This window comes from Pleurodeles waltl, chromosome 5 (assembly GCF_031143425.1).
Source record: "Pleurodeles waltl isolate 20211129_DDA chromosome 5, aPleWal1.hap1.20221129, whole genome shotgun sequence".
Lineage (NCBI taxonomy): Eukaryota > Metazoa > Chordata > Amphibia > Caudata > Salamandridae > Pleurodeles > Pleurodeles waltl.
The window spans coordinates 1,428,156,105-1,428,174,652 of NC_090444.1; positions in this window are offsets into that span (position 1 = coordinate 1,428,156,105).

Consider the following 18,548-nt stretch of genomic DNA (forward strand, 5'->3'; position numbering starts at 1 on the left):
ATCCAACTACAGATATGCCACCACCAGGATCCGGTACATCAGGGGGGGTCATGGTGTGACGGGCACCCCTTCTACATTGGGAGGCCATCCCCAGCTGGGCCTCTGCTGTCTTCTTGCTCCAGCAGTGCAGGTCCTCCCATCTTTTGCGGCAGTGGGTGCTCCGTCTATGGTAGACCCCCAGGGCCCGCACTTCCTTGTCGATAGCACTCCAAATACCCTTCTTCTGGTGGGCGCTGAACTAGAGGAAAAGGAGAGAATGGATTTTACTCCCCCATCCAGTTCATCTTACTCTTTGGCCACAACCTCCCACCCTGGCCCAAAATCACATACACTGACCATCCTCACATGCTGGCCTCTGCCCCCCCAACTGTATCTTCCATCGACGCTACTCCATACATTCATGTCCCATCCATCATGCTCACAGTGTACTCACCTGTTTGTCTGGTTGACCGTGGAGTAGTGTGCACTGGGGGAGGACCCCGGCCACCAGGTTGTCCAACTCCTCTGCGGTGAAGGCAGGGGCCCTTTCCCAAGACACTGTAGCCATTGTCGCTTCCAGACTCAGGTCACAGCGGCACTTGCAGTGTAGGTCCTCTCCTGTTGAAGGTCAGGTATCAAGTGATTGAATAGTTAGAAAATGGCGGTCACGTCTGCGGCGGTGCGAACCGTCAGCGCCGGCGTACATAGTCATTGGCTCCTGGAACCCAAAGGGCCCAATGATATCCAATGCTGAATTGAGCTGCGGTTTTCATCCGCCTACTGCGACGCTGCTCAACGCCAGCGCAGTTACCTCATTTCCCCTTGTCCCTCCTTACAGGTCAGGCAGCTGCCATTTCAGGGGGCCACATGACAGGCCAACTAACTGCGTCACTGCACTTTTGGGCAGGAATACGGACATACAGCGCAAAAAACCGATTACATCACATTTCTTCTAAACACCCTTGTGAAACCGATGTGGTGTATGACCCTCTGCTCACCCTTCTCCTCCATAGGGCATGTCCGCTGGGGCAGATGATGATGAGATGGCGTCATCCTCCGGTATACAGACCCCTGGTGGACCTGTTGACAATGGAAGACAGACACATCATTATCACCTACAGACTTGATCGTGCCACAATCCATGAACTGTGTGCCCAGTTGGAGCCTGAGCTGATGTCAGCTATGCGCCATCCCACCGGAATCGCCCCTCTTGTGCAGGTCCTGTCAGTACTCCATTTCCTGGCCAGTGGGTCCTTTCAGACAACAATGGCCATGGCATCAGGGATGTCACAGCCAATGTTCTCTAACGTGTTGTCAAGAGTGTTGTCTGCCCTGCTGAAATATATGCGCAGCTACATCGTATTCCCCCAGGTGGAGGATTTTTCCACAGTGAAAGGTGACTTCTATGCCTTGGGACATATCCCCAACATCATTGGTGCAATTGATGGTACACATGTGGCATTTGCCCCCCCGCAGGAATGAACAGGCGTACAGAAACTGCAAAAGCTACCATTCGATGAATGTGCAGATGGTGTGTTTGGCAGACCATGGTTTTTCTATTTTCTGTCAATAGCGGAGAAGGAAGCCTGCACCTTTAGCTCTTCCATGGTTACACCTTTTACTTGCCAACCTCTTATATTTAGTAAACCCCATTAGGGGGATGCTGAATTGTGCCCATATCTCTTGGACCATAATGATATCAAATTTGTGGAGATATTCAGAAACTGTTGGTTCTTCTATTTTCTGAGCTGTATCCCCCAGGTTCCAGGTGCAGATGCTCAATGACCTCATGTCTCACTCATTGATCTAAACATTCCTCGCTTCAATCCTTGCGTGCGCCGTCATTCCACGTTGTCAATAGCGGAGAAGGAAACCAGCTCCAATACTCCACTTCGTGTATTTTGGTTACAACTCTTACAACCATACCTTCCACCAACTGGGTTTTAGCTGTTTGTATCTTCATTCTAAAATTTCCACTAGTCTAAAGTGGATGGCCGACCGCACTTCTCAGAATTGAGGCAGCCGGTTGTTCTATTTTTGGATGGGCAGTTGGTTGTGTTATGCCCATACTCACCAAGATCTTTGCCTGCCTGATGTTCATAGTCCATAAGGCAAGGTGGATAACGATCCTCATAAAAGGGTGTTACTTTTATGCCCCAGTTTTTTAGTGTATCCCTACAAGCCAGGATTTTGTCTGGAAGATCAACCGCATCAGATGTTGCCGGTGTGGGCTCTGCCAGCTGCTTTCCTTGCGGGGCTAAAAACTTAATAGAGTATATATCTTGAGACTCTACTCCCACTAGGCCTGGCAAGCCCTTGATTAGCTTTAATAAATTAGAGCAATTTATAACATTGTGTCCCCTTCTGGATCTATGTTCTTGAAATCCATAGCACACTTGGTTTTATGACATCCTGGTCTGCATGTGTGTTGAAGTACCCCCCCAACTTTTCTAAGGTGCGTTCAGCATAACGTATTTCATCTCTTACATCCTTAGAGCCCACATGATTTACTGATGGCTTTATTTGCTGCACCAACCTTTCTTCCTGACCTTCCTCAACATACCTTGAGTGCACCGTAGTTTCTGGGGGCATTAATTCTTCACTCCCACCTTTTCCTAGATTTTCCAAGGTGGCTTCAGCGTTGCCGCAAATTCCAACTTTTGGTTCCAAGTTGCCCCCATTATTGGAAAGCTGCTTTTAATGCTGCTCTGGGTACTGCGCCAGCCTCACAAGTGGCTTTAAATTCTGCTACAGTATCTCATGTGGGTGATTACCACACGGGACATTACATACCGATTAATTGTTCGGGATTTGAACTTCACTCTCCTCCATTAACCCCCCATTTCCTGTGGATTGTTTGGACCTGAGATGGTGTGGGGTGATGGACCGTTATATCCTCTTCCTGAAACTCTCCTCACCCACCGGCAGTCTGAATACCTTGTAAGGTAGAGGTCACAGTGATAGAAAGTAATTTTTTTGTGGTCCAGGCTGTTGCATCACATGAAGGCACACAGCTAGCCTTGTCCTTAAGCCCAACTTGGCTTACGTGTACCTTTAGGGGGAGCACCGGACCTGCTCATTGTCCTCACTCCCCCTGTAACTATGGTACCCAAAGTCTTCCTCAATTACTGGGGTGCACACCGATGTATGACCTTTGCACCCTCCTGGGACCTTAGCTTCGGGCATTCTAGCTAGGTTAACCTGGTTTCTGCCCTTCCTGGCTCCTTTTCTTTCCCTTTTCGTTATCTTCTGGAGTACTGGGGAGGCCATTAACCCCTTTGCTACCAGGCATTTTCCCTCTCCTGTGCCTAGCCTTTTTTGGCTATTTGGGGTAGTTCGCACTTAGGCCGTCATAACTTTTTGTCCACATAAGCTACCCATGCCAAATTTGTGTCCTTTTTTCAACATCCTATGGACTCTAGAGGTACCCAGAGTTTGGGGGTTTCCCTGGAGGAGACCAAGAAATTAGCCAAAAATACAGCTAAAATGTAGTTTTATGTCATAAAAAATGGGAGAAAAGGGCTGCAGAAGAAAGCTTGTGTTTTTTCCCCTGAAAATGGCATCAACAAAGGATTTGCGGTGCTAAAGTCACCATCTTCCTGGGGGGACATTCCCAATTTTAATAATTTTTTGTGCTTTTAGCCTCCTTCCAGTTAGTGACAGAAATGGCTGTAAAACCAATGTTGGATCCCGGACAGTTAAACATTTCTGAAAAGTAGACAACATTTTGAATTCAGCAAGGGGTAATTGTGTAGATCCTTCAAGGTTTTCTTACATAAAGTTACAGCTAAAATGAAGAAATATTGAAATAGAGGTGGAAAAAAGAGCCATTTCTGTCCATGTTTTCTTCTATAACTTTTTCCACCTATGACAGATTTTAGAAAGCAATAGACCGTTACATCTGCTGGGTTCTTCTGGTTGCGGGGATATACAGGGCTTGTAGGTTCATCAAGAACCCTAGGTACCCAGAGCCAATAAAGGAGCTGCACTTTGCAATGGGTTTTCATTGTATACCGGGTCTACAGCAATTCATTTGGTGAAATATAAAGAGTGAAAATAGGTATCAAGGAAATCAAAATGGGCACAAGATAAGGTGTTGAGAAGCAGTGGTTATTTGCACATCTCTGAATTCCGGGGTCCCCATACTAGCATGTGAATTAAAGGGCATTTCTCAAATAGTTGTCTTTTTTACACATTGTCTTACATTAACAATAACACTTGTTCTTCTATTCTGAATTCCCGCAAGTCTCCCGATACAAATGGTACCTCACTTGCGTGCGTAGGCCTATCGCCTGCGACAGGAAACGCAACATGGACACATCACATTTTTACATTGAAATCTGATGTGTTTTTTGGAAAGTGCCTAGCTGTGGATTTTGGCCTCTAGCTCAGCTGGCACCTAGGGAAACCTACCAAACCCGTGCATTTTTAAAAACTAGACAACTAGGGAAATCCAGGATGGGGTGACTTGTGGGCTCTCACCAGGTTCTGTTACACAGAATGCTTTGCAAACCTCAAACTTTGGCAAAAAAAACACTTTTTCATCACATTTCGGTGATAGAAAGTTCTGGAATCTGAGAGGAGCCACAAATTTCCTTCCACCCAGCATTCCCCCAAGTCTCCAGAAAAAATGGTACCTCACTTTTGTGGGTAGGCCTAGTGCCCGCAACAGGAAATTCCCCAAAACACAACATGGACACTTCACATTTTCCCAAAGAAAACTGACCTATTTATTGGAAAGTTCCTAGCTGTGGATTTTGGCCTCTAGCTCAGCCGGCACCAAGGGAAACCTATCAGCCTGTGCATTTTTTAAAACTGGACACCTAGGGAAATCCAGGATGGGTTGACTTGTGGTGCTCTCACCAGGTTCTGTTACCCAGAATCCTTTGCAAACCTCAAAATTTGGCAAAAAACACACTTTTTCCTCACATTTCAGTGATAGAAAGTTTTGTAAACTGAGAGGAGCCACACATTTCCTTCCACCCAGCATTCCCCCAAGTCTCCTGATAAAAATGGTACCTCACTTGTGTGGGTAGGCCTAGTTCCTGCGACAGGAAATGCCCCAAAACACTACGTGGGCACACCAAAATCATCAAATACAATACTACCTGTTTTTGCTGGGGGTACCTGCATTTTTGGTCCTGGGCTCAGCAGCCAACTAGGGAAACCTACCAAACCCAAACATTTCTAAAAACTAGACACCCGAGTAAGTCCAGGGAGGTGTGACTTGCATGGATCCCGAGTGTTTTTTTTACCCAGAAACCTCAGCAAACCTCATGTTTAGATAAAAAATTACATTTTTCCCACATTTCTGTGTGGGATCACTGCACTGGCACAAATTGCCTACCACCCAACGTTCCCCTCAGCCTTCCGATAAAAATGATACCTCACTTGTGTAGGTGGGCCAAGTGCCTGTGACAAGGAAGAGCCAAAAACATGTCAAAATTGAGGGGGAACCAAAGCGGGTCCAAAAGGGCAGTTTGAAAAAAAAAGCACTTTTAGGCTGACAAGTGGGGCAGAATTTTTATTGGTATAGATGTAACCATGCTAGGTGGTAGGAATTTTGTGGATTCCTGCAGATTCCGGAAGGTTCCATCACAAAAATGTAGGGAAAATATGTGATTTCAAGCAACGTTGGAGGTTTGCAGGGCGTTGTGGGTAAGAAAATGGTGTGGGGTGCATGTGAAGCACACCACCCTGGACTCACCCAGATGTTTAGTTTTCTGATGTGTCTAGGTCTCGTAGATTTTTCTACATGGCAGCTTCCAAAAGTACAAAAAGTGCAGCCCTCACAATTGCAAGTGGGACAATTTTGAGAGTTAGGCAAGCTCTCATGGCCCAAATGTAAAACGAAAACCCAAAATAATCAAATGTCCTCTTGCTTGCCGTTGGGATAAGATCTTTTAGTGTGTGGGGGGGGGAGCTGCAAGACTGTTACTCCCTTCAGTTGGGATGGGGGCATAACCATGTACATACTGGTTTGTAGCCACCACCCCACAAAGCACAGGGAGGCCCATTGATTAAAATGAGTGTGTAATTTTACACAATTGCTCTGAGCAGGCATTAAAAATGACAGAAAAAATGGTGCAGTGAAATGAGGCACAAGGGTTTACAAAGTGGCGCTATGCAGGTATTGCACTACTTTGTAAATACGGCATGGAGAAAATCCTCCTTAATGCAGTCGTAGCATTAAAAAAAAATAATGCTAGGGTGGTGGTGCAAGGTGGTGCTACAGGCTTGTAAATATGCCCCAAAGAGTCTAGTCAGTTAGGATGGTTGAATGTATGTGGGAGGAGCTAGGGGTAGCAATGAATGTCATGGGTAAAAAATGCCATGCATGATATATGCATGTAGTTAGGCTATGTCTATAGCAAATACAATTTAGCATTTTATGTCATGTGAAAATAGTTGGCTTATACTGCTGCAGTACTTTAAAGTCTACAATTTGTTAAGCCTTTCTGAATGTATCCCCAGGGCTTTGAAAGGTACAGATAAATGGCTAGTGATTTAGTGAAGAGAAAATTAGGCCTGCAGTAAAAACCAATTAAGCTTAGCACTAGGGCAAATTGTTTAGATGCAAAAGGCTTAGTGCAGATTAATTTCACAGTGTGTAACTGAAAAGTAGATTTTTAAGAATGCTAAATGACACTCAAGTAAAGTAACATTATGTTTAAAGATTTAGTAATAGTAGTGATTATTGTTGTTTGAAGAAGCAGCAGGTTGTGTTTCATTTGGTCATTTTCCAAGACTGAACAAATACAGTAGAAAGCAAATGAAGTACAGCTAAATGGTCCTCACACAGGTTTAAGTAATTATCTGGTTTTAGGGACAAGTATGGTGCGCAAAGTATTCCTGTTTAACACCAAGATAAAACTCAGGTCATTTATGTACAATTGAAATTAATTTATTTTTAGAGCTGATTGTCTGGCAGAGTTAACAACAGGTATTATCAATTAAGTATTTTCTCTCTCTCCCAGGTGGTTGACAGTTGAGGGCAAAATGCAGAAACTCTGAAGCTGACGACAAGATGAATGACTTCAGGGTGCCTCAGTGACAATGATATTGAGGTAAGCAGGACCACTCACCGTTCAAAAGACTCGAGGGAAAGCATGATACAAATCATGGACAAGGTTAAAATACTGGCCACTCCCAAAATGGTCCTGAGATTTGCCAAAATCTCATGAGTCTTCCTTGTACAATCCTAAAATGCAAACATGACATAGCACACAGCTCGTGTGACTTGTGTACTACACACTGCATGCAATATAGGCAAGCCACTCCTCTGGCATGTCTTCCAGTCTTAAGGCAGGGTGCACTGTAGTGCATTTATGGGCATAGGTGCATGAGCAATATGCTTCTACTGTGTCCTCGCCAAACCTGGGACATAGTAAATGTACAGAGCAGCCATTTTAAATGCATGTGCTGGACAAAGGTCAGTGCAGGTTTCACAGCTACATGATGGCCCCTATGAACCCTGGGTTGTTTGGTGTCAAACAACTCAGAACAATCACTCCCAACTGGTGCCAGTACTGGATGTATTGCAAAATGTACCCAGGGGCCACCTTAGCGGTGACACCTGCAAAAGCTAACTAACCTATTTGCCAACACCAGACAGGATTCTGGATCCCTGGGGTGAGGGCCTTTGCTTTGTGGGACCAGAAAACAAAGCCCTTCCTGGGCAGAGGTGCCACACCGCCTCCCCCAAGAATGTGCACTGCCTGCGAGCTTCAAAGGGCTTGCCACCCTTGAAACTTGACCCCGAGCCCTGCTGCTAGCAGCAGATGGCCGCCCCATTACAAACCTCCACTTATGGTGGGAGCAAAGGCGGGAAATGCACAAAAACCATGAGGAGTGGCCACCCCGACCAGCGCCACCCAGACCTGCACCACCCCTAAGGTGTTGCAGTTGAGGTGACCACTCCATTTCATTTTCCTCCATTTTGTATGGTAGGAAATTGGTCAATCAGGGATAGGGATGTGACCTCTGCCCACAGGAAATGGTCACATAGTGGGTGTAGCCTCCCTAAGGTAGATGGCCCATTGGACACAACTAGGTACTTCCCTAAACACCCACTAAATGCAATATTTAGTGAGCATCCCTAGACCTGCAGATCAGATTTGACAGCTACAAGAAGGCCAGCAACAAAGAAGACCCAAAGCTTGAGAACTGAAGTCATGCTGCACCAAGAAAAAGGCTGCACTCTCAGTTGTCGCTGAGGGGTTGACTGGACATCGGAAAGACTCTAAGAAACCCAGAGTACCTCCAACCTTCTAAAAATTGCCAAGGACCTCCCTCCAGAGTGGAGGCATCATTCCTTGCAAGCAAGAATCAGAAACCAGTGAAGTCCATTTCACTGACTGGTGTCAACACCAGAGCAGTACGCGCTCTACTGGCGACAAAAATGCAAAAACCCAGCACTCTCAAAACAACATAATTTATGCATTGTGCTGATATGTTGTGGTTTAACATTTTGCATTGCAGAGTTCAATCCTGAAAACGTATTTTTAATATGCTTACAAATACTGTTCCTTTGCAATGTATTGCTGCAGGTTTTCAGAGTGTGTTAGGGTGTGGCCCCTTACCAGGGCCTTCCAGAGACTTTCCCTGCAACATGCCTGGGCGTGGTTCTGGGCTGGGCCAAGACTCTATAAAAGAGAGCCAGCCCAACTCCCAGTGCTCACTATTCAGAGGTCCCGGTGCAGAGCAGCAGCTTCTTCCTGAGCTCCTGTCCCGGCGGCCTATTTGGATCTTCCAGTCTTCTGCCCTTCATCCTTCATTGGTGATCATTGTTCCAGGCGGTAAGACGGTGGTTGGACTGTCCCGACACCATTATTGAGAATTTTCATATTCTTGGTTTAATTCTTAAATGAGTAACAGATTACTTGCGCGCTACCATTTCTTGACATTTATATGGTAGTTTACAAATAGGCAAGACGCGCAATTTATTTCATAAAGGTTTGACTTTGTTATTCATTGAGTGCTACCATTTCTTGGCATTCACATGGTGGCCTTTGAATCGTCAAGAAGCGCAATTCATTTCTTGTGTTTAGTTCATGATATTCAGTGCGTGCTACCATTTCTTGACATTGGCATGGTGGCTTAAGAATCGGCAAGACGCGCAATTCGTTTTATGGTGTTTAAACATTGTTGTCCATTGCGCGCTACTATTTCTTGACATTTACATGATGTTTTACGAATTGGCAAGACGCACAACTCGTTTCATGAGGATTTAACTTTGTTGTTCATTGCGCGCTACCATTTCTTGACATTTACATGGTGGCTTAAGAATCGGCAAAAGAAGCGCAATTCGTTTCATTGTACTTTGATCTTGTCATTTATTGTGAGCTGTTATTTCTTGACATTTACATCGTGTTTTACGAATCGGCAAGACGCGCGATTCGATTACTGATGATTTGACTTTGATATTGATTGCGTGCTACCATTTCTTGGTATTTTACATGGTGACACTCAAATCGGCAAGACGCACGATTCTCTCCTCGAGTTTAATTCATGTTGTTTATTGTATGCCACTATTCTAAGATATTTATTATGTAATATTCGAGTTGACAAGTTATGTGATTTGTTTCCTGAATCCATATTGTGTTATTCATGGTGCACAATCCTTTTATGGTGTTTACTATATATATATATATATCTGCAAATGCGCAATTTGTGTTGAAACATTTTAAGAGTACACAGAGGGCCAGAGTTTCTAGATGCAATATTGTATGGTCCTAGTATACATTTTCAAAACAGGATTTATATGACTAGTTTAAAATTTAGTCAGAATGTTTTTCTTATTCTCATGTAAAGGAAAGTACTTGAATAAGAAAGTTTTCATTTAATTCATCTTGATTCCCCTACAGGTATCCGGCCATCTTGAAACCTAGTCATTTTAAACTTAGCTCTTAGATTGTTCATGTTTTCAGAGTGACTAGGCTTAGAATCATAGTCTAGTATTGATTTCAGGAGATATAATTTTCATATTGTGTGTTTTAACCTTTTTCTTACTACAGGTCTCCTTCCCAGCTGTTCCCTTCCTAATCCCCTCTTCCCCTCTTGAACTCTCCAAGTCTCTGTGATTTATCTATCAGAGTCTTGGAGCTGTTCAGTGGTGGACGTGTGGGGAACGTGCACAGACCCTGAGGATCTGGTGACTCTGACAACTGGCCGCTGACCAAGGAATCAGACAAAGCAGCTAGACCAAATTTCACCTGAGGGACTTGGAGGACAGACCATGCAAGTGTGCCATGTTTGGTGGCACTGTGACCTCCAGTGGCTGAACCATGCAAAAGCCAGTGGTACTGGACCCTCGATGTTGGACACCCAGAAGAAAAGTCCACTCCAAACTCCCCGAGGACCAGAAGCAAGCATTGGTCAAGCGACTTTAGGGCACCCAGGAACCAGCCCCCAGAGTAGCCCTACTGACCCTCAAACCACCCTCCAATTGACCTGCCTCGTGGTACCCAGAGCACCGTTGTGAACAGCTCTGCTCTGCACCCGGCCTCTCTAGCCCCTGCATCGGAGAACCAGCTGTGCTCTGAGGGTCCCCCACACCTTGCGACCTCTACATTTGAACGAGGCTCACTGGACTCACCTTGAAGTCTGCCTGTGCAGTGCATTTCCAAGTGATCCCCCTTGCCTGTCCTGCACCGGCTCCAAGACTTTCAGCAGCTGCTTCCGCTTGAACTGGGAACCACCCGAACTTCTCTAGTAGGCTCACAGCTCAATGACCTCGACCTAAAAACAGAAGGAGACATTGGTAAACACATTGCCTGATTTTATATGCATTTTTTAAGATTTCTCTCATTGAGTCATATGGTGCGTAATTACGCACAATAAGACTATTTTTTGCTAAATGTTGACATTATTAAAAAAGTATATACCCAATTTTGAGGATCTTGGTCTTAAAGTTTTTTATAAAAATCTGAAGTATTTTTGTAAATTGGTCTTGAGTTATTCTTTTGAGTGTGTGTTCTCATTTATTGATACTGTGAGTAGCACTTCTCTAAGATTGGCCTGACTGCTCGACCAAGCTACCACAAATATTAGAGCATTAGTTGGTCTCGTTTTTACTTCTGTAAACTAAGGTGGGGTTGCTCGGACTCTCTACACAGTACACCTCATTTTTGTACACCATATAGAGAGCCAGTCTCCTACAAGTACAAATCTATAAATGCAAAAACATGGATTACCAAAATATTGATGTTCTTAAGCCAGAATGTAATTAACAAAGATATTGCTTTAAAAATATTGCACAAACACTGATATCAACTACAAAAATACACAAAGCAAACATATCAAGCAAGTAATTTAAATTAAACAAAATATGATCATTTAATATTCAGTACAATAACTGTATGTAGTTACATTAAAATATAAAAACATACATATACAACTACAAATGCACCAAAGAAATTACATTTTGGCAAAAAGTCACAAAAATAAACTTTTAAAGATTCACACCATTAAAATTTGTACCTGCCTTAAAAGATAACACCAATAAAAAGTTACAAACTGATACATTAACTAACGAAATTCAAATGCAGAATGGCTAAAATTAGAAAGTGACAGCCAAGTTATCAATGGGTATAAATAGAGGAAACACTAAACAATTGCTGCACAGCTGTTTAACAACAAAGGATATCGTCATTCTGCCTGAGGGAACACCTCCAGAATCTTGAAGCATTACTCTGCTCAACTGAAGCAGCGGACCTAATAAACTAAGAAGTAAGTTATAAGTTAAAAAAATATTGTGTCTTTTAACCCCTTCGCTGCCAGGCCTTTTCCCCCTCCTGTGCCAGGCCTTTTTTGCCTATTTGGGGCAGTTTGCGCTTAGGCCCTCATAACTTTTTGTCCACATAAGCTAACCAAGCCAAATTTGTGTCCTTTTTTTCCAACAGCCTAGGGATTCCAGAGGTACCCAGACTTTGTGGGTTCCCCTGAAGGAGGCCAAGAAATTAGCCAAAATACAGTGAAAATTTCGTTTTTTTCAAAAAAATGGGAAAAAGTGGCTGCAGAAGAAGGCTTGTGGTTTTTCCCCTGAAAATGGCATCAACAAAGGGTTTGCGGTGCTAAACTCAGAAGCGTCCCAGCTTTCAGGAACAGGCAGACTTCAATCAGAAAACCCAATTTTTCAACACAATTTTGGCATTTTACTGGGACATTCCCCATTTTTGCAATTTTTTGTGCTTTCAGCCCGCTTCCAGTCAGTGACAGAAATGGGCATGAAACCAATGCTGGATCCCAGTAACCTAAACATTTCTGAAAAGTAGACAAAATTCTGAATTCAGCAAGGGGTCATTTGTGTAGATAGTACAAGGGTTTCCTACAGAAAATAACAACTGAAAAAGAAAAATATTGAAATTGAGGTGAAAAAAACATCAAATTTTCTCTACGTTTTACTCTCTAACTTTTCCCTGCAATGTCAGATTATCGAAAGCAATATACCGTTACGTCTGCTGGACTCCTCTGGTTGCGGGGATATATAGGGCTTGTAGGTTCATCAAGAACCCTAGGTACCCAGAGCCAATAAATGAGCTGCACCCTGCAGTGCGTTTTCATTCTATACCGGGTATACAGCAATTCATTTGCTGAAATATAAAGAGTAAAAAATAGTTATCAAGAACACCTTTGAATTTCCAAAAAGGGCACAAGATAAGGTGTTGAGGAGCAGTGGTTATTTGCAAATCTCTGAATTCCGGGGTGACCATACTAGCTTGTGAATTACAGGGCATTTCTCAAATAGATGTCTTTTTTACACACTCTCCTATATTTGGAAGGAAAAAATGTAGAGAAAGACAAGGGGCAATAACACTTGTTTTGCTAATCTATGTTCCCCCAAGTCTCCCGATAAAAATGATACCTCACTTGTGTGGGTAGGCCTAGCGCCCGCGACAGGAAACGCCCCAAAACGCAACATGGACACATCCAATTTTTTTGAAATAAAACAGAGGTGTTTTTTGCAAAGTGCCTACCTGTAGATTTTGGCCTCTAGCTCAGCCGGCACCTGGGGAAACCTAGCAAACCAGAGCATTTTTGAAAACTAGAAACCCAGGGGAATCCAAGATGGGGTGACTTGCGGGGCTCTGACCAGGTTATGTTACCCAGAATCGTTTGCAAACATCCAAATTTTGCCAAAAAAACAAATTTTTCCTCTCATTTCGGTGACAGAAAGTTCTGGAATCTGAGGGAGCCACAAATTTCCACCCAGCATTCCCCTAAGTCTCTCGATAAAAATGGTACCTCACTTCTGTGGGTAGGCCTAGCGCCCACGAAAGGAAATGCCCCAAAACACAACGTGGACACAACATATTTTTCACAGAAAACAGAGGTGTTTTTTGCAAAGTGCCTACCTGTGGATTTTGGCCTCTAGCTCAGCCGGCCCCAGGGGGGGGCAGAAATGCCCTAAAATAAATTTGACTCCCCCAACTCCCCCCTTCCCGGGAGCGACCCTTGCCTAAGGGGTCGCTCCCCCTGCCTGACATTGGCACCATAAAACAAATCCCCGGTGCCTAGTGGTTTCTGCCCCCTTGGGGGCAGATTGACCTCAAATCGGCCAATCTGCCCCCAAGGGGGGCAGAAATGGTCTAAATACAATTTGCCCCCCAGGGCAGCGACCCTTGCCTGATGGGTCGCTCCCCATCTCTAAAAAATCAAACAAACAAAACACAAAAAAAAAAAATGTGCCCTGGCGCCTAGAGGTTTCTGCGCCCCCCTGGGGGCAGAAATGGCCTAAAATAAATTTGCCCCCCCAACCCCCACCCCCCTGGGGAGCGACCCTTGCCTACGGGGTCGCTCCCCCTGCGTGACATTGGTGCCAAAAAACAAATCCCCGGTGCCTAGTGGTTTCTGCCGCCTTGGGGGCAGATTGACCTCAAATCGGCCAATCTGCCCCCAATGGGGGCAGAAATGGTCTAAATACAATTTGCCCCCCAGGGCAGCGACCCTTGCCTGATGGGTCGCTCCCCATCTCTAAAAAAACAAACAAAAACAAAAAAATTTGCCCTGGCGCCTAGAGGTTTCTGCACCCCCTGGGGGCAGATCGGCATAATAATAGGCCGATCTGCCCCCAGGGGGGGGCAGAAATGGCCTAAAATAAATTTGACCCCCAACCCCAACCCCCCCCCCGGGAGCGACCCTTGCCTACGGGGTCGCTCCCCCTGCGTGACATTGGCGCCAAAAAACAAATCCCCGGTGCCTAGTGGTTTCTGCCCCTTTGGGGGCAGATTGACCTAAATGGTCTAAATACAATTTGCCCCCCAGGGCAGCGACCCTTGCCTGATGGGTCGCTCCCCATCTCTAAAAAAACAAACAAACAAAAAAAAATTGCCCTGGCGCCTAGAGGTTTCTGCGCCCCCTGGGGGCAGATCAACCTAATAATAGGCCGATCTGCCCCTAGGGGGGGCATAAATGGCCTAAAATAAATTTGCCCCCCTAACCCCCACCCCCCCCCCGGAGCGACCCTTGCCTACGGGGTTGCTCCCCCTGCGTGACATTGGCGCCAAAAAACAAATCCCCAGTGCCTAGTGGTTTCTGCCCCCTTGGGGGCAGATTGAACTAAAATCGGCCAATCTGCCCCCAAGGGGGGCAGGCATGGTCTAAATACAATTTGCCCCCCAGGGGAGCGACCCTTGCCTAATGGATCGCTCCCCACCTCTAAAAAAATTGCCCTGCCGTCTAGAGGTTTCTACCCCCCCTGGGGGCAGATCGGCCTAATAATAGGCCTATCTGCCCCCAGGGGGGGGCAGAAATGGCCTAAAATAATTCCCCCCCCCAGGGAGCGACCCTTGCCTAAGGGGTCGCTCTCCTTGCGTGAAATTCACACAAAGAAAAAAAACTCCCTGGTGTCTAGTGGTTTCTGCCCCTCTTGGGGGCAGATTGGCCTCATCAAAATAGGCCAATCTGCCCCCAAGGGGGGCAGAAATGGCCTAAATATAATTTGCCCCCTAGGGGAGCGACCCTTGCCTAAGGGGTCGCTCCCCACCTTAAAAAAAAAAAAAAACATAAAAAAAAAAAAAAAAATTATCCCTGGTGCCTAGAGGTTTGTGCCCCCCGGGGGCAGATCGGCCTAATAATAGGCCGATAAAAGGCCTTCACGAAAAATGCCCCCCCCTGGGAGCGACCCTTGCCCAAGGGGTCCCTCCCTTTTGTCACTTTATGAAAAAAAAAAAAATCCCCGGTGTCTAGTGGGGTTTCAAAACCCGGATTGCAAGCAATCCGGCTTTTGAAACCCTGGGAGAGATTTCAAAGGGAAGGAAATAAATTTCCTTCCCTTTGAAGCCCCTCCGAGCCTCCCCCACGTGATTGAAAGAGAAATGCTTTGCATTTCTCTTTCAATCGATGGGGGAGGCCCCTGTGACAAATCAGCGTGCGCTGGCGCGCTGACGTCACAAGGGGGGCGGGGGGAGGTCGGGGTGGAAGGGGAAGGTCTTCCCCTTCCGTCCCCGCCTTGGGGGGGAGGGGGATGCACAGGGGGGCGCACTCCCCCAAGTTCCCGTGTGCCCTGGACGAGGTGACCTCGTCCAAGGCACACAGGAACTGTAGTCTTGGACGAGGTCACCTCGTCCAAGGCACAGAACAGGTTAAATGAGAAATTGAAATGAACATTATATATTCTATATTAATTAAATATTTTTTTATTTTGTATTATGTTTCCATTGCAGAGTGAGCACCAAAATAAGATAAGCACCTAAAATAGCAGATACCAGCATAAAACTGATGAACAAAATAAACACATCATAGCAAAAAAGAAAAAGAAAATATAGTTATTGAAGCACAGCTGTAAAAAATGTAAAGAAATAATATATTCTATCAAAAATGTTTTAGCATATAACATTACGGGCCTCATTTTGAATTTGGCAGGTGGGATACCCCATCCACCAAACTCCCGACAGAGTGGCTGCCCCCGTAGTGGTGACCACTCCACCGGAACTAATAGGTGGTTCCCGAGCGGCTGACCGGTGGAAACTGAGGCTAGGGGGAAACAGGTGGCAGCATTGTCTCCGGTTTGTAATCATACTGGCGGCAATGCTGCTGCCAGCATGGTGCACTAGCATCTTCGTAATGTTCACTGTCTGCACAGAGACCTCCACCTGCCATCAACCCATCGGGATTTCCAATCCCAGCGGAGACAGCGGACTGCCAAGGTCCTACTGTGGCGGTTGGACCGCCAAAGGAGCAGGAGTCCTGACCGCCACTGCGAGGCTGGCGGTCTTAAGACTGCCAGCCTCATAATGAGGCCCTAAATGCGTATTTCTGACATTTATGTAATTCACATAATCTGGATGGTCTAGTGCAGTGATCTGAATAACTTCTCAAAAGGTGAATATTTACTGTCTTAAATGGGTTATATCTTTACTAAAGAAAGCTCAACCTAGGAGTGAACCATTGTAAATGTACAAAAATGTGCTATAACTGTAAGTTACAATGTAGACCATATTAGAAAGGAGTACCAAACACCTAGTATGGCCGAAATAGTGGCACAAAATATTTGTCAACATGTATAAGAAGCATTCACATTCTTATCTGCACCAATAGGGAAAACACTTAAAACTATAGCCCAGATTTACAAGGCCCTTGCACCACTGGAGGGTCACGTTCACTAAAAAGTGACGCTTGGTGGCGCTTTTCACTGCACCATATTTACAAGGAGGCGTTAAGCCACTCTTTGTGGCATAACGCCTCCTTATAAATATGCCCCCCATGCAGTTTTTTAGGTCAGAGGGGCAGACAACGGGTGTTGCTGTGGGCATTCTCCTGCAACACCCATTGCTTTTGACACTGCCCCTGATTTACAAGAAGGTGTAATTCTGAGGCAGAGCAAAAAACCTAAAGGCCATGAATAATTGTTTATGTGCAGGAAGGTTTTCCTTTCTGGACATAAACAATCATATCAAAATGACGCTTTGGTACTTCTATGTGTACTGCAGAATGCAGCACACATACACGCGCCAAATCGCCATTGTAGATTGTTTATGTGCAGGAAAAGATTCCTTCCTGCACATAACAATCAATCCCCTCAACCAGACACTCTTGCACTATGATGAAAGGATGCCTGTGTTAGTGCAGGCAGCTTAATTCAGCACCGGCGCAGGGGGAAACATAGGGGTGCACCATATTCCTGTAAATACAGCACATCTCTGCATTTCAAAAGTGGTGCAGCAGGGCACTGCTATTTTTGGTGCAGCACCGCTCTACACCACTTTGTCTTAAATCTGAGCCTATACACCTAATTTTCCAATATAACAAATAGGACAAGTACCTTCAAAAAACCTAATTTAAAAAGGGCAATAAGTTAAATATAGAGAACAGAATTACAAGCTATGCCTACACCAAAATGATTTGCAGTGGCAGACACGCCAGCCCATCTTACACAAACACATACAAAAGGAGCCTTTTTTATATATGACAATGAAGTGAAAAGAATAACATGCACATCTAACAATCTCCTATTCCAAATACAATGTAACATGTGGCTTATAGATGGTACCTTTAAATCCTGCTCCCCACCACTTTGCCAGAGATACAACCATTATGAACTCCTAATAATTATGCAGCTAAATTACTAACAATTAAGGGCCTGATTTAGAGTTTGGCAGAAGGGGTCACTCCATCACAAATGTGACGGATATCCCGTCCGTCATATTACAATCCCATTATATCCTATGGGAATCATAATAGGGCGGACGGGATATCCGCCATGCTTGTAACGGAGTAACCCATCTGCCAAACTCTAAATCATGCCCTCCATCCCTAGAAAAACTGCTATGAACTTTGACCAAACAAGAATCCATACAATAATACAAAGGTGTTAATTTAATTTTATTCAGGCTTTAAAGTGACATCTACAAATGTCTGTCACAAAAAATGGACTATGGGCCTGATTTAGATATTAGCGGACGAGTTACTCCATCACAATGGTGACGGAAATCTAGTCCAGCGAAATCTAAATCCCATTCTAGCCTATGGGATTTAGATTTCAGCAGATGGGATATCTGTCACCATATTGACGGGGTAATTTGTCCTACAATATCTAAATCAGGCCTTGTGTAATTAATAGTGAATTTGCTTTTGGAATGAAAACTGTAAAGCTTTAGCTTATGTGCCCCCTATTGGAATAGCTAAGCATTATGACTAGGCTGTCCTGAAATCACTGCTTATCTGTGTCTATTTACCTGCTTACCTCTCAAAATAGGCAAAGCTGAATTTTTCCAGTGTTTACAAAACATGTTGTTTTGTCTGCAGTGATTGTTATAAAGCACACATTTAATTTTATAGAGTGTCTTCCCATTGGCAGTGTGTCCATAGGACTTACGTTAGACAGTTTGAAGCATAGAAAGTCTGTGTCTTGCACTCTCATATCTCATTACACTCAGTCACATCTTCTTACCTCTTACACTCACTCTGTCAGGACCCTGTCTGGTTTATGGGACTGTTAATGGACTAAAAAAGTAAAAGTGATATATTCAAATGTTTTAATGCACAAATTCCTACCCACATTTGGGGGTTATTCACTAACTCTTTGTGGAATGATTTGACATTGTAGGAGTGGTCAACCTTGCCAACAG